The following is a 14,121-nucleotide window of genomic DNA, read 5'->3' as shown; positions in this document are numbered from 1 at the left end:
CTGGTAGGCCCACTCATGGGGTTATCACCTGATTAGACCAGAATCAAAAAGACACAGGCTGGCAATCCTGCACTGCAGCAACATGTACCATCCCAAGACCTGGAAGAAACCAAAATGTCCATCAACAGAAAAATGCACCAAGAAGAAGTCGTCCATGTACACAATGGAATATTAGCCATGAAAAAGCATGGAACAGTGCCGTTGGCACCACCATAGAAGGATCTACAGATAATCACCCAACTTGAAGTTAGAAAGAAACCGAAAGACAGACATCCTATGACATCACTTATAGGTGTTACCTAAAAATTGATACCCATGAAATAATTTCCAAGAGAAGAACAGACATAGATTCAGAAAACCAAATTATGTTTAACCCAATGGAAAGGTGTAAGGAATGTATGAATTAGGATATGGGGGTTAACAGACATGTACTAATACATATGAAATATATAATCACACAATACCTATGGAATACGAAGAGAGGTCTACTCAACACTATAATATACACGGGAAAGGATCCAAAGAGGAATAGACAGATACATTGATAGGATGAATCACAAACTGTACACCTAGGAGAATCTACATTTTTATCAAATTTGCTCTGATAATTAATAAAAATTAAATTTAAAAAGCAAACAACAATTTAGGATATATATGCTCTTGGGGCTTTGCGCTGGCACATTCCACTCTAATTTGCTGCTTACTAACACAATTTCCAGGAAAGCTCTGTTGCCCAAAAACCCAGAGTTGGAAATGTAGAAATGCTGCCGCCTTGTGGCCGTTTCCCACAAGAGCGGCTTTAAACCCACCGCTAATGGTCACTTAACATTCAGAAGGACTCAGGGCTGTAAAGGACACCTGCCCTAAACAACTGTGCGGAGGTAGGGAATGGCCAAAAAAATTCAAAACTGCAAATTTTTCAAGAAAATAATATGAAGAGGTTAATTTGGCTCGCTCTCTTTTAAAAAAAGGAAAATGGATAAAAGCTCAACCTCAGTAATTATTAGACTCATGCAAATCTACTCTACAAAAAGGTTTCAACTCACACCAGTCAACTGGCCATCAGCAAAAAGACTACAAACAATAAATATTGAAGGGGTTTTAGAGAACACTGTACCCTCTAGCTTCTGATGAGATGTAAAGTGGTAACAGCCGATAATGAGAACAGAAGGGAGCTGCAATTAAAATAAAAATTGAGGTACCATTCAATCCAGCAGTCACACCACTGGGCCTCTCACCTGAGACCTGAATCGAGAAGACCCGGGCTGCAAAATCTGCACTGCAGCCTTATTCACAATAGCCAAGACAGTGAAGCAACCAAAATGTCCATCAACAGATGAACAGATAAAGAAGAAGTGGTCTATTTATACAACAGAATATTAGCCATGGAAAACAATGAAACACTGCTATTTGAGGCACCATAGATGAGCTTGGAGATAATCACAGAACATGAGGTAAGTCAGAAAGCAAAAACCTATATCCTATGATATCACTTATAGGTGTTAACTAATAACTAACACAAATGAACATATTTCCACAGAGAAAGACACTCACAGACTTAGAAGTATGCTTATCTAAAAGGATAGGTGGGGTGAATGGAAAAATTAAGATTAGGGTTACCATACGTGTACAAATACCTATTAAATACATATATCAAAAGACCGACCATATAGCAAGTGAGGTCTATGGAACTGTGGAGACGTCCCAATCACCTGACTGCCCTCCGACCTGCCTTGAATTGGAGACTGAGACCAGGCACGCCTCTCTCCTTCTCCATTCACTCAGGGACAGACTGGGGGTCATGGGAACCTCAGAATCGAAACCAGATTCTAAGACACCCCTGGGGTGTCTCCTAGCCCTCTCCTAGCCCTTTACAGCCCTCAGTTTCTCCTAAGTTCTCTGTTGCCGACGGCTTATTTTCTCTATTCCACTGTGGCCAGGCCACAATATCCTCTAGACAATCAATCCAAATGGCCTCCTGAAGGGACTTTCAATTTTAACATCCTCCGTGATCTAGATAATTACTGCCGCAGGATGGGCAAATGATCCGAGGTCCCCTATGTTCAGGCCTTCTGGTATTTATGCTCCCGCCCCTCCCTCTACGTCAATTGTTCCACTTCCCAGATCTTTCTTGCCAGACAGACAGCTCCTACATCCAAGCCCCTAATTTCCTTTGATGATGACTCCTCTCCACTAGGCGACCCACCCGAATCTCTCTCGCCTCTCCCCCCTCCAGAGCTCCTCTCCAGCCTCCACCCAACCCTGAAGCGGTCCCTCCTCATCCCGCAGCCGCTGCTCCGGCCCATCCAACCGCTCCCCCGCCTCCCTCAACGGTTTCTCCTCCCTCGCCGCTTGCTTCGCCAATTAGTGCACATACACGCTCTCACGACTCCCAAGATCCAAATCTCCTCTGCCCTCTGAGGGAGGTAGAAGGAGCGGAAGGATTAGTTAGAGTTCATGTTCCCTTTTCCCTCCAAGTTCTCTCTCAAATAGAAATGCGATTAGGCTCCTTTTCGGCCGACTCTTCCCGCTACATCAAATAATTTCGCTACCTCTCTCAAGCTTACGATCTAACCTGGTATGATATCTCTGTGATCCTATCTTCTACTCTGACCCCTGATGAGAGGGAAAGAGAATTCAACCATGCAGATCAGGTTCACCTTACCGACAACTCCATGCCTGTCGGAGTGACTGCTGTACCTGGTACCAATCCAGGCTGGACTTATCAGGATGGCCAAGATGGCCGTCATAAACACGACCTCATGATCCAGTGCCTCCTGGCTGGCATGCAGGCTGCTGCTCATAAGGTAGTCAATTTTGAAAAACTAAAGAGATAATCCAAGAACCTAACGAAAATCCAGCTATCTTTCTCAATCGCCTTACAGCGGCCTTAACTTTCTACACCCAGCTGGATCCCGACACCCCGGCAGGGGCAGCGGTCCTAGCCACCCATTTTATCACCCAATCAGCCCCGGACATCTGAAAGAAATTAAAACGGGCAGAAGATGGCCCTCAAACCCCTATTCGAGATCTGGTAAAGATGGCCTTTAAAGTCTACAATGGCCGTGAGGATTTGGCAGGATCCAGCTGACAGGCTCGGATGCACCAGAAGGTGGCCCTCCAAACCCAACCTCTTGTAGCTGCCCTAAGGCCGGCCATCTCCCATGTATCACAGCATCCATGGGGTCCGCAAAAGGCAACCCCGCCGGGGGCCTGCTTCAAATGCAGAAAAGAAGGCCACTGGGCTTGCCAATGTCCCAATCCCCGACCTCCTTCTAAGCCCTGTCCCAGCTGCGTGTTAACGGGCCACTGGAAGAGTGACTGCCTTACGACTGGCCCTCCCTCAGCGTCTCCACGTGGGGGGCAGGCCGACCCAATGGCATTACCACTCGAACTGCTGGGATTGGCTGACGACTGACGGCACCCGGACTCGAAGACCCCCATCACCCTCACCGAGCCCAGGGTAACGCTACAGGTAGCGGATAAGTCCATTTCATTTCTGGTGGACACGGGGGCTACCTATTCGGTCCTACCTACTTATTCCAAGCCAGTTTCTCCTTCCCAGATCTCGGTCATGGGTATTGATGGCAAACCATCCTTCCCACTCCAGACCGGTCCACTCCCATGTCATATCGAAGGACTCCCTTTTACTCATTCCTTCTTAGTCATACCATCCTGCCCAGTTCCCTTGCTAGGCCGAGATGTCCTTTTCCACTTAGGGGCCTCCCTGCAGCTGGATAGACTTGACCCTAAGGTCCCCTCCTCCCAGCTCCTGCTTCTTCTCAGCCTGTCTCTAGAACCCTCCCCCTCCTATCCCCCTCTTCCAATCACACCAACCCCATCAATCCCCAAGTCTGGGATACTTCTAAGCCCATAATAGCAACACACCATTCCCCCGTCCTCATCCGCCTAAAGGACCCCTCCAAATTTCTATCAAGGCCCCAATTTCCCATCTCTGAGACTCACCTTAGGGGCCTACAACCTATTATCACCAGACTCCTAAGCCAGGGACTCCTTATCCCCACTGACTCTCCCTGAAACACCCCCATCCTGCCTGTCCGCAAGGCCTCTGAGGATTATCGCCTGGTCCAGGACCTCCGACTAATCAATGAGGCCATAATTCCTCTCCACCCAGTAGTACCAAACCCATACACCTTGCTCTCCCATATCCCCCCAGCCACAACCCACTTTACGGTTCTGGATCTCAAAGATGCCTTTTTCACTATCCCCCTACATCCCGACTCCTATTTCCTCTTCGCCTTTACCTGGACGGATCCAGATACTCATACTTCCAGTCAGCTCACCTGGACAGTTCTTCCCCAGGACTTCTGCGACAGTCCTCACCTCTTCGGTCAGGCGCTGGCACGGGACCTCACTTCCTGCTCCCTTACCCCCAGCACACTCCTTCAATATGTACATGACCTCCTCCTTTGTAGCCTATCTCTCAGCCTCTCAAGACAACATACTGCAGATCTCCTCAATTACCTTGGCTCTCGCGGTTATCGGGTCTCCCCAGCCAAGGCTCAGTTATCTGTATCTTCTGTAACCTACCTGGGGCTCCACCTTACTCCCACCACAAAAGGTCTAACAGCCGATCGCACCCGGATTATCCGTGAACTCCAGCCTCCGGAAACAGCGGAACAAATTCTCTCCTTTTTGGGCCTTATAGGATTTTTCCGACACTGGATCCCTAACTTTGCTCTCCTCGCTAAACCCTTATATCTAGCCGCTAAGGAAACCCCTCAAGGACCCCTCACCTCTCCTTCCGCCGTTCAACAGGCCTTTCTCACCCTCCGTAATGCTCTGATATCTTCTCCTCCCCTTTCTCTGCCCAACCCAAACAGACCTTTTCACCTTTTTGTGGATGAACGGGCCGGAATAGCCACTGGACTCCTTGACCAGCCTGTAGAGCCTTCCTACCGCCCCATGGCTTACCTCTCCAAACAGCTAGACCCAACCATTCGGGGATGGCAACCATGCCTTCGGGCCCTAGCAGCAGCAGCCGAACTGACCAAAAAACACTACAGATACTCAACCACACAGGAATAGGTAACATCTCCGACTGCTTTCTATGTGCCTCGCTTGGCCATCCACCCTTGGCTGCTGTCCCACTCGACCAGCCCTTCAATTCTACTTCCTACACATCCCCAAACCCACCTTTTTCCCCGTTAAAAGTCCCCATATTCCTTGATTCAAAAAAATCTCACTATCTGTTACGGCAGCCGCCCAAATCTACCTGATAATGGGTTTCTTTGCAACACATCCCTCACGGTAAACACATCAATTGAAGCACCACCAGGCATGTTTTTGTGGTGCAATGATTCCCTCACAAAAGAGATCAATTCTTCCTCCCCCTTCCCATGTATCCCCGTTACTCTCGTCCCACAACTCACACTGTATAGCCAAGCCGAATTTTCCTCGCTAATCACGCCGCCCCTTACCCGACAAAAAAGAGCTATCTTTCTTCCTCTGGTCGCAGGCATCTCTCTCGCCTCCTCCCTGGTCGCTGCAGGCCTCGGGGGGGCGGGGGGGGGAGCTCTAACATAAGTGTTTCAACATCCCGCGACTTAGAACATAAGCTCCAGCTAGCCATTGAAGGCTCCGCCGCCTCCATCTCCTCTCTCCAGTGCCAAATCACCTCCATAGCCCGAGTCGCTCTCCAGAATCGACGAGCCCTGGATCTCCTGACGGCCGACAAAGGAGGTACCTGCCTCTTCCTACAGGAGGAATGCTGCTGTAAACGCCCTCCATCGCTTAAGAGAAGAACTCCAACGCAACCACCAACAGTCCGCCTCCCCAACTCCCGATTGGTGGCGATCCACCCTCTATACCTGGCTAACACCAATCTGAGGCCCCTTAATTCTCATCTGTATCTTGCTCATGTTTGCCCCGTTTTCTTAGGTTCCTTCGCCGGCGCATGGAGGAAGTCTCTCGGGTGGCCACAAACCAAATGTTCCTCGGTCCTTACACCTTGCTTCCTACAGAAACCCCCACTGGTCTCCCCTAAGCCTCGGACCTCTGGTCACCCGACTCCCCTTTCGACGCCCGCATTCAGCATGAAGTAGCCAGAGATCGGAACGCCGCCCCATTACACCAAAGATGTCGGGATGTAAGGCCAACTGGCCCGAGGTAGGGGAACGCAATCAGATTCACAGGTTGCATCAGACCGAAACTCTCCGGACCACCCAGTTCCAGAAACTGACCTGGAGACATTGCGGACCTCCCAGTTCCAGGAACTGACCTGGGGGCTTTCCACCCGGCCCAGCCTTCCCGCCTTTCGAGGGACGGGACTAGAGGTCCCAAGACTGACGTAACCGGCACCAGATAGTGCCACGACACCCGAAGAGACCACCAGATAAGGAATTCCCTGCGCCCTCCCAGATGCACCACACCCATTTCCCTTCTTCCCCTATAAAATCTTGCCCAGCCCTCGCCCGGGGGCGACTTCTCTGGCCCCTTTCTCTCGGACCAGTGAACCTCGCCCGGGAGCGCCCCCTAATAAAGCTCACTTGAAGCTTTCCTCTGTTTCGCGATGCCGTTTGTTAAGATCCGACCTTACACTTACACATCAAGGATGGCTCCGAGCTGAATTTCTGCAAAACAAGACTATCCCATGCAAAGAACAACCCAGTAGAGCTTTGTATCCCATCAGCTACAGAAGAGAATGGCTGCAGGCTACTGAAAGCCAGCAGCATTTACAACTTAACTCCCATGGCCTCTGCAGTGGTACGTCTGAGTTTTCTGTTTCTGCCCCTGTACCAAACAGCTCTGGTGTAATTCCTCGTTCTTTCCTCCACCCACCCCCACCAACCCCTGTCCCCTTACCTGCGGTCCACAGCCCTCCGCTCTGCGCTCGGATGCCGCTGGGGTGCCAGGGACCCACGGGACGGGTCGTTCCCAGCCGCCGGGCGCTGGCTCCCTAGACTCCCTCCGCTCCGCGCTCGGATGCCGCTGGGGTGCCTGGGACCCACGGGACGGGTCATTCCCAGCCGCAGGGCGCTGGCTCCCTAGACCCCCGCCAGCTCGCGTGGTGCCGACGGCGAGGAGCCCGGAGGACGCCCCGCGCCAGGTGCGCTCTGGCCGGGACGCCCACTTCCAGGACACTCTCTTCCGGGCGAGGCGCAGACTGCCGCCGCGCTCAGGTAACCCGCAGCCAATGCCGAGCAAGACCCGCCCCGGCGGCACCGCGTCCACGCGGCGCAGCACGATCTCGGCGCTCCAGGCACGGGCGCCGGGGGTGGGGGTGGGGGGCGTGCGTCTCCTCTCCTGAGAGGCAGCTAGCGATGCCCCGGGGCGCGGGCCCCTGCGGCGCGGAGACCGCTCCAGGCTGGACTAACCGACAACCAACGCCGCCAGGAGGAGCGCTTGGTGGGACTCGGCAAACAACCCAATGTTTTAAATGGAAAAAGGACTTCAAAAGAGCCTTCTCCAGATAAGACATACAAATGGTGAGCAAGCACATGAAGAGATGTTAATCGTCATTAGTCGTGATGAAATGCAAGTTAACACAACGCCGACCCCTCCACATACTAGAACGCCTACAATCAAGAAAGCTAAAAATAACAAATGTTAGCAAAAATTTAAAGAAACTGATACACAATTTTCCATAGGGAAAATGAGTAAGTTCCGGAGGTGGATGCTGAGAATATTTGTACAACAACGTGAATGTAGTTAATGCCATAGAACTGTATGCTCAAAATGATTTAAATAGTAAATGTTATATTATATGGGGGCTTTTAACATAATTTAGCCCCTGCTTTATACCAGACCCCAGAGTCAAAGCTTCTCATCCATTTTCTCACTTTTACTTAACCTCCTACAATCTTCACACTCCCATTTAACAGACGAAGCTGAGCCTGAGAGGTTAAACTAAGTGACTTGCCCAAGGCTCACTCGGCCAAGTCTACACTGTTCAATGTTGCTGTATTTACTGAGCACCTACTAGAGCACCTACTGAGCAATACCTCCAGCACCTGCCAGAGACATTGTGGGAAGACCAGGATGAACGGGGACTGAAAGCAGATTACAAAACATGGGTAGATCCTGAGGCCCTGCTCTCAAACACTGAAGTTTCTTGGAGTGGAGGGGATGGCCTGTGTCACACTTGTGGAGCCTTTTATTCCACCCCACCACACCCCCACAGAGGAGGGAAGCAGCTGGCCTGATACTGAGTATTAGCTCAGCTGGGGAGGAGTCCTGGGGCTTTGAAGAAGGCATCTCCTGCCCCACTCCCCACATTGCCCCCTAGTGTCCAGTATGTGGGCACAAGCATCCCTGTGGTGGGGCAGGAGGCACGTCTCATGGCACCCCTCTCCTCCCGCCCTGCAGTAATGACACTGTACCCATACACCCGCCAGAAGGACAATGAACTCTCCTTCTCTGAGGGCACCATTATCTGCATCACCCGCCACTACTCCGATGGCTGGTGTGAGGGCATTGGCTCAGAGGGGTCTGGATTCTTCCCCGGGAACTATGTGCAGCCCAGCTGCTGACAACCTGGGATCTCTGGGATGCTGACCCAAGAACCGCCTTGAGTGAACCTCTTGAGTCCCACACCAAAGCCTGCTCCAGTCAAGAATGGACCAGTCCGGCACGCCTCCTGGGCTGTGAGCTGTGTCTCTTCCTTCCCGCCATTTCAGTGGGAAGGGGTCCTGGTAAAGACAGAGGAGGCACCCAGAGGCCTGCTGGAGACAGGAAAAAAATGGAAGCCAAGGAGTTTGGTGACCTTACCCACAGGGGACCCTTATGCCATGCAAGACAGGGTCTCCAGCTGCAAGTGCCAACTTTGAATAAAATTCTGATGACCTCCTGATGATTGCCCTGCAGGGCTAGCGGGCCGAGGGACTGAAAGGCAACCCACCTGTAAGTCTCCCACTAGTTGAGCCTCCTCTGCCTGCCCTAAGCATCAGTATCTCCCGTCTCCTCGGTGCTCACTGAGCCCTCCACACTAGACCCCTGTGACCCTCTGCGAAGGTGGGCGCACCCTGCTCTTTTGCCTGTTGCCTGCTTTCTTATGTATTCAGTCTTGGTTCCCCAGGCTGGGCACTCCTCCCAGAGTGGGGACCAGCTCCCTCACTTAGGTGGGCTCTCTGAGAGCAGAGCTCACCTCGCCCTCATCCCCCAGACGGCAGCGTGAGACATCTCGCTCACCTCTGCCCCTTCACATTCACAGCTCTGAAACCCCAGAAGAGGGCGGTGGGCCTTGGGTTTCCACTGGCTCTGCTTTACAGCATCATGGCTTTCTGTTCCATACGGGAGGAGGGGGGCTCAAAAGGCCCAGTCAGTGGGGTGACTTTGATTAAGTCCCTGGTTTCTTGCTGCATACATAGACGAGGCTGGGGTGCAAGGAGACATCTTCAGGCTCTGTGAGGTCCCTGGCTGGCCAGACCCGAGCCCCGGAACAGTGTGCTACCTCTTTCCACCAACAGGAGGTGTCCGTTCCCTCTAGCTTTTTATCCTGTGGGGATGCTAACAGGGTGGGGGGTCGGGGGGCAAGGAGTGTAGTGTAGAGTCACAGTAGGTAACGCAAGATCTAGGCCTGGGACCATCAGCAAGGAGCGCCACCTCTCTCCACGGGGAGTCCGGTGCGGGGGAGGTCGGGGGGGGGGGTACATTTCGGGGCCTAGGTCCTCTGGACAGAAGACTGGAGGAGGGAGGCCACGCAGCCCAAGGCAACAGTTAACCGCAACGCGGCGGGACATGTTCCTTCTCGACCCTGACAGGGAACCCCGTCCTCCCAGCTGAGAGGACAAGGTTTGTGGAAACACTGCCGCCTGCTCAGATATGCGCGCCACGCTGCTGCGGCCAGACTCCGGAATTCGCTTGCAGTGGAACTGGGGGAGGCAGCCGAGCTGGGTTAACTGCACAGATGGGGACAGCTCCCAACTCCCTCCTCCAGTCCCCAGATGGACCAACCTGGGATTCCGGGAAATCCTGAAGGGATATACCAAAACGAAAGGGAAAGGGAGTAATAAAACTAGCTTTCTCTTTCCCGACCCCCACCGCCCCACCCCCTCCCCGCCCGGGTGGCCCCTGCAGGCCACGTCCTCAGCACCTGATGCAGGTGTAGGCGCACTTCGGTGGAGGTTTCCCAGGGCACCACCCTGGCGCAGAAGGAGCTGGGCTCGGCCTTCTGCGCCTCCTGCATAAGGCGGTGCATGGGGTAGTGGCGGCGCGGGAAGGCCACGTCGCCGCCTGCCAGCAGCCCCATGGGGCAGAAGTCGTTGGCGCCGTTGCTCACGTAGAAAAGGTGCTTGAAGGGCAGGCCGTCGTGGGCCCGCTCGCGCAGATAGTCGCTGAGCACCTTGTGCTGGCCCATGTTGGCAGGGCAGCGAGCGCAGCTGTGCGCGTGGAAGGGCCGCAGCGCCAGCAGCCCCCAAGGGTCGGGCCCCGACGGGTTGCTGAAGATGCGGCAGAACAGGCCGTGGTGGCCGGCGGCGCGCAGCACACTCTCTACGCCAAAGGTGTTGGCATCTGAGATGAGAATAACCTCAAAGCAGGCGCCCTGCTTGGCCATAAACTGCAGCAGCTCGCCCGTGCCCGTGCCGGGCGACAGGGGGATGGCCTCGTAGATGGCGCGCAAGTCCCGCGGCCGCACGCCCTGCTCGCCCAGGTACTGGAAGACGCGCTGCATGTACTCGTTGTAGAAGCCCTCGCGCTAGGTGGCACGCAGGCTCTTAGGCAGCCGCTGGCCCGCCGCGGCACGCGCACGACGGAGTCATCGCTGTTTTCGTCCACGATAGTCTCGTCCAAGCCGAAGGTCAGGAGGAAGCGTGGCGCGCTGGGCGCAGCCATCCCGCTGTCCTCTACCAGCTTTGTCCTGAGCGACCAAATCCTTTTGTGGTCACCAAAAAGAGTCCCTCAGAGGAAAGGGGGACAGGACCTCTGAGCTTCTCCTGCAGGGTGGGGAGCGGCGGCTGCGGAGGTCTGTCCCGGCTGAGTCTGGAGTGTCAAGAGTGGGGAGAGGGCCTAGTTGAGGTATTTGGGTGCAGGATGGAGCAAGGGGCGCTCATGGGAGTTGGAGGGAATGCTGTGTCTTATCCATCCCCGGATTTCTGGGCTCCGGCTCTCAGGAGTCCTTCCAGTCCACAGGGTCCGTGAATGGTGTGCATCTGGGCCGTTCCCTCCACTTGCCCCCCATCCCTATGTTATGTATTTTTAACCACAATTTAAAAAATGAATGAAACACTGATAATACGTTACAACATGGATAAACATTGAAAACATTCTAAGTCAAAGAAGTCATACTGAAAAGGCCACTCATATCACAACCGTCTTGTGTGCTTTAAATCCATAGCATTTTTGAAAATGAGGGGATGGGACTTCCCTGGTGGTCCAGTGGTTAAGACTCTGAGCTCCCAATGTAAGGGGCACAGGTTCGATACTTGGTCAGGGAACTAAAATCCCGCGTGCACAGTATGGCCAAAAAATAAAATAAAATAAACGTCATTGGCCTGGTTTGGATCATAGCATCGTCCTTGAACCCATCAGAGCACCCATAGGATGGAACATGGGATTGGCTAAATGTGGATCATATGTCCATCTTCAAGGTGGGTGGAACGTAGCATCAGCCCTCTGGAACTGTTTGGACTGGAAACAGGTAAGAAGTTCCCAAAGGAAAGCTGAGGTTCTGGACTTTGGCATGAGAACAGATGCTGGATTGGGGAAAGCGGCAGATTCCACATCACTGACGGCCCACTGCACAGCTGTGGGATCTGAAGGCCAAGGAAGGAAGGGGCTGATTTAGGGTCAGGGGCTGCAGCCACCCATCCAGTGCTCTTGCTGTCCGTCCACAACAGCAAGAACCTCTTCCTCTTGCAAAAGGCACAGCCCTCCTTGATGTCTCTGGTGGTGGGAGCCCAGGAGTCACACCTGCCCCCTGGCCACATGACTCACCCATCCCCCAAGAACAATACTGCTCATTTATCCAGTCTCCTCCCTCCTTTACAAAGAGCAGAGACTAAATGCTATGGTGGTTAGGAAATTCTTGCTCAATGAAGCAGTGGGAGGCTCAAGGATTATGCCGTATCATGGAATCCATCATTGGCAGCTTTCAGAGACCACATGGGTGCACGTGGCTCTCCAAGACCATGCCGCCTCAGTGTGAAACTGTCCACTGGGTGGCCCAGTTGCTCCCGTATCTTTGACTCTTAATGAGTATGAATATCAAAAGTTTGTCACAGCTGGAAGCACAAAGGATTGCAAGGCCATGGTCTGCGGTATGGTTGTTGTGTCAGGAACACACTCAAATGTTAAGACGGTTATTACCTCGCTTGGCAGGCTATGAGCCTGTGAGGGGGAGGCCCTTTTCTCAACCACAAGGATGTTAGTAACTGAAACATCCCGAAGGGCTGTCTGTGCTGCCCAGGTAGCTGTTCAATTGCCCAGCAGCAAGGTCAGCTCAGTAATTGGCCACAGGGGTTTGACAGGGACCAGACTGGCCTGAGCTGGAGGACCACAGATGACTGCCTGGATGGTCAGAGGTCAAGGGCTGTCCTGAGACTTGATGTCTATTGATGCCCACTCAGATGGGACAAAGGATGCCTGCAGTCCCAGCAGGGCCCCACCAGCCCTCAGGAGGCAGCACCTGGGGGCTGGTAGGTCGCTGCACCAAGTTCTGTATAAATTCATAACATGACCATGGAGTGAGCTCAGTCAGGCCTGTGCTGGACCCGGGCTGCCCAGGCCAAGTGGGGCCAGCACTACTCTTTCCAGTTCAGATGGTAGGAGGAAACCCTGTGGGCTTCTGAGGCCCTAACAGCCGTTGACTGAGGTTGAGGTGGATTTGAAACAGTCAGTGACCAGAGCAGACGTTTCGTTCTTCTGCTCTCAGGTTCCAGGATGGGGGTAGATAACCAGCGGCCCAGGTGAACCCCACACTCGTGAGTGACCCCGGGCAAGTCCTGTCCATCCTACAGGACTCAGAGGTGTGGGCTTAGGGGGGCCGTGGGCCAGTTGTGCTTAACACCAACCCACTAACCCTAACGCCCAAATCTCTACTGTTCACTCCCTAACCCTAACCTCCTCATCTCTAATCCTAGACCCTAATGCTCCTAACCCCTAGCCCCTACTCGACCTTGACCTGTAAACTCCTAACCCTTACCCTGACCCTGACTCAGACCATCTAACCTGACCCTCTAACCCTGACCCTCTAGCCTGCATCCTTTAACTCTAATCCCTCAAAACCTGGGCTCAGCTGAATGGCTCCATCCAGAGGAGAAGCAGGTCCTGTCTTTGGGCCCCCACTGCCTCTGCCCTCTCCTCCCCCCAGGAACCAGAAAGCCCTGGGTTGTTGGACTCTCCTGACCAGAGGGGCAGCTGCTCCTGGTCTACCTGCGCCCACATCCCCTCCTCTGGGGCCCTTGGCCTCTGGACTGTCTGACCTTCAGTCCACCTTCAAGAGCCCGGAGACAAATCCAGGTGAGACGCCTACTTCATTGGCACAGGTGGGACCTGGTCCCCATCCTCACAGCCTGGCCAGAAAACTTTGTGTGCACTGTCTCATGAGGCTGCCTGTCCCCAGCCAGCTGGAGGGGTCGGGAGTCAGATGGGGAACCGAAGTGTCCTTGAGGTTGGAGTGTGGGCAGGACAGGGTAGGAGGGGCGAGAGGTGAGGTGTCATCATTCCCAAACCAGGCAGGGAGTGTGTGCTGTGTTTGCATTTCAGACAGGGAAGAGTGTCAGATGGAGGCTCTGAAGTAGCACACCTTGCAGGCCAACCTACTAGGGCAGGTCTTCCCTAAGCCAACAGGTGGCGCAAAACAACGCAACAAACTGTACATATATCCTTATAATGAATCTGGCAACTGGAAAGGAAACGTCACAGGTCATGGCAACTGAGACACGAGGAGCCCATCCCGCCCGCCCAGCCTTGCATAGTCTGGAGGTGGAGCCAGGGTAGGCTGGACAGGCAGCTCCTGGCTAGGGCCTGGGCCGGAGAGCCCCAGGAGGCATGGCAACCCGCAGACAATTTCCAGAGCCCACTGCAGCCGGGAGACGTTCCCTACAGAACAGCCTCGGGCCCTGTGTGTCCACCCTGTACACAGCACGACCCCGTCGACCCCTGGGCCTCATTCACAGCTGTCTGGCCACCCGTCCCCTCACTCCCTGAGTGCCTGAGCCC

The 14,121-nt window shown here is 53.7% G+C and overlaps 1 long non-coding RNA gene and 1 pseudogene across 2 annotated transcripts; one reads left to right on the top strand and one right to left on the bottom strand.

Moving 5' to 3' along the window:
* The first annotated feature begins 257 nt into the window (after positions 1-257).
* LOC308626200 lies at positions 258-6,520 on the top strand. The gene is made up of 2 exons (XR_014017215.1): positions 258-1,454; positions 5,572-6,520. It is a non-coding gene; the product is annotated as an uncharacterized lncRNA (long non-coding RNA).
* A 3,425-nt stretch (positions 6,521-9,945) lies between these two features.
* Positions 9,946-10,994, bottom strand: LOC308625974 (phosphoethanolamine/phosphocholine phosphatase-like; annotated as a pseudogene). The gene has a single exon. The product of its transcript is annotated as a phosphoethanolamine/phosphocholine phosphatase-like (transcript).
* Positions 10,995-14,121: the final 3,127 nt, after the last annotated feature.

Source organism: Mesoplodon bidens (assembly GCF_964165515.1).
Source record: "Mesoplodon bidens genome assembly, chromosome: 12".
Lineage (NCBI taxonomy): Eukaryota > Metazoa > Chordata > Mammalia > Artiodactyla > Ziphiidae > Mesoplodon > Mesoplodon bidens.
This window is presented reverse-complemented; position numbering and strand designations above follow the sequence as displayed.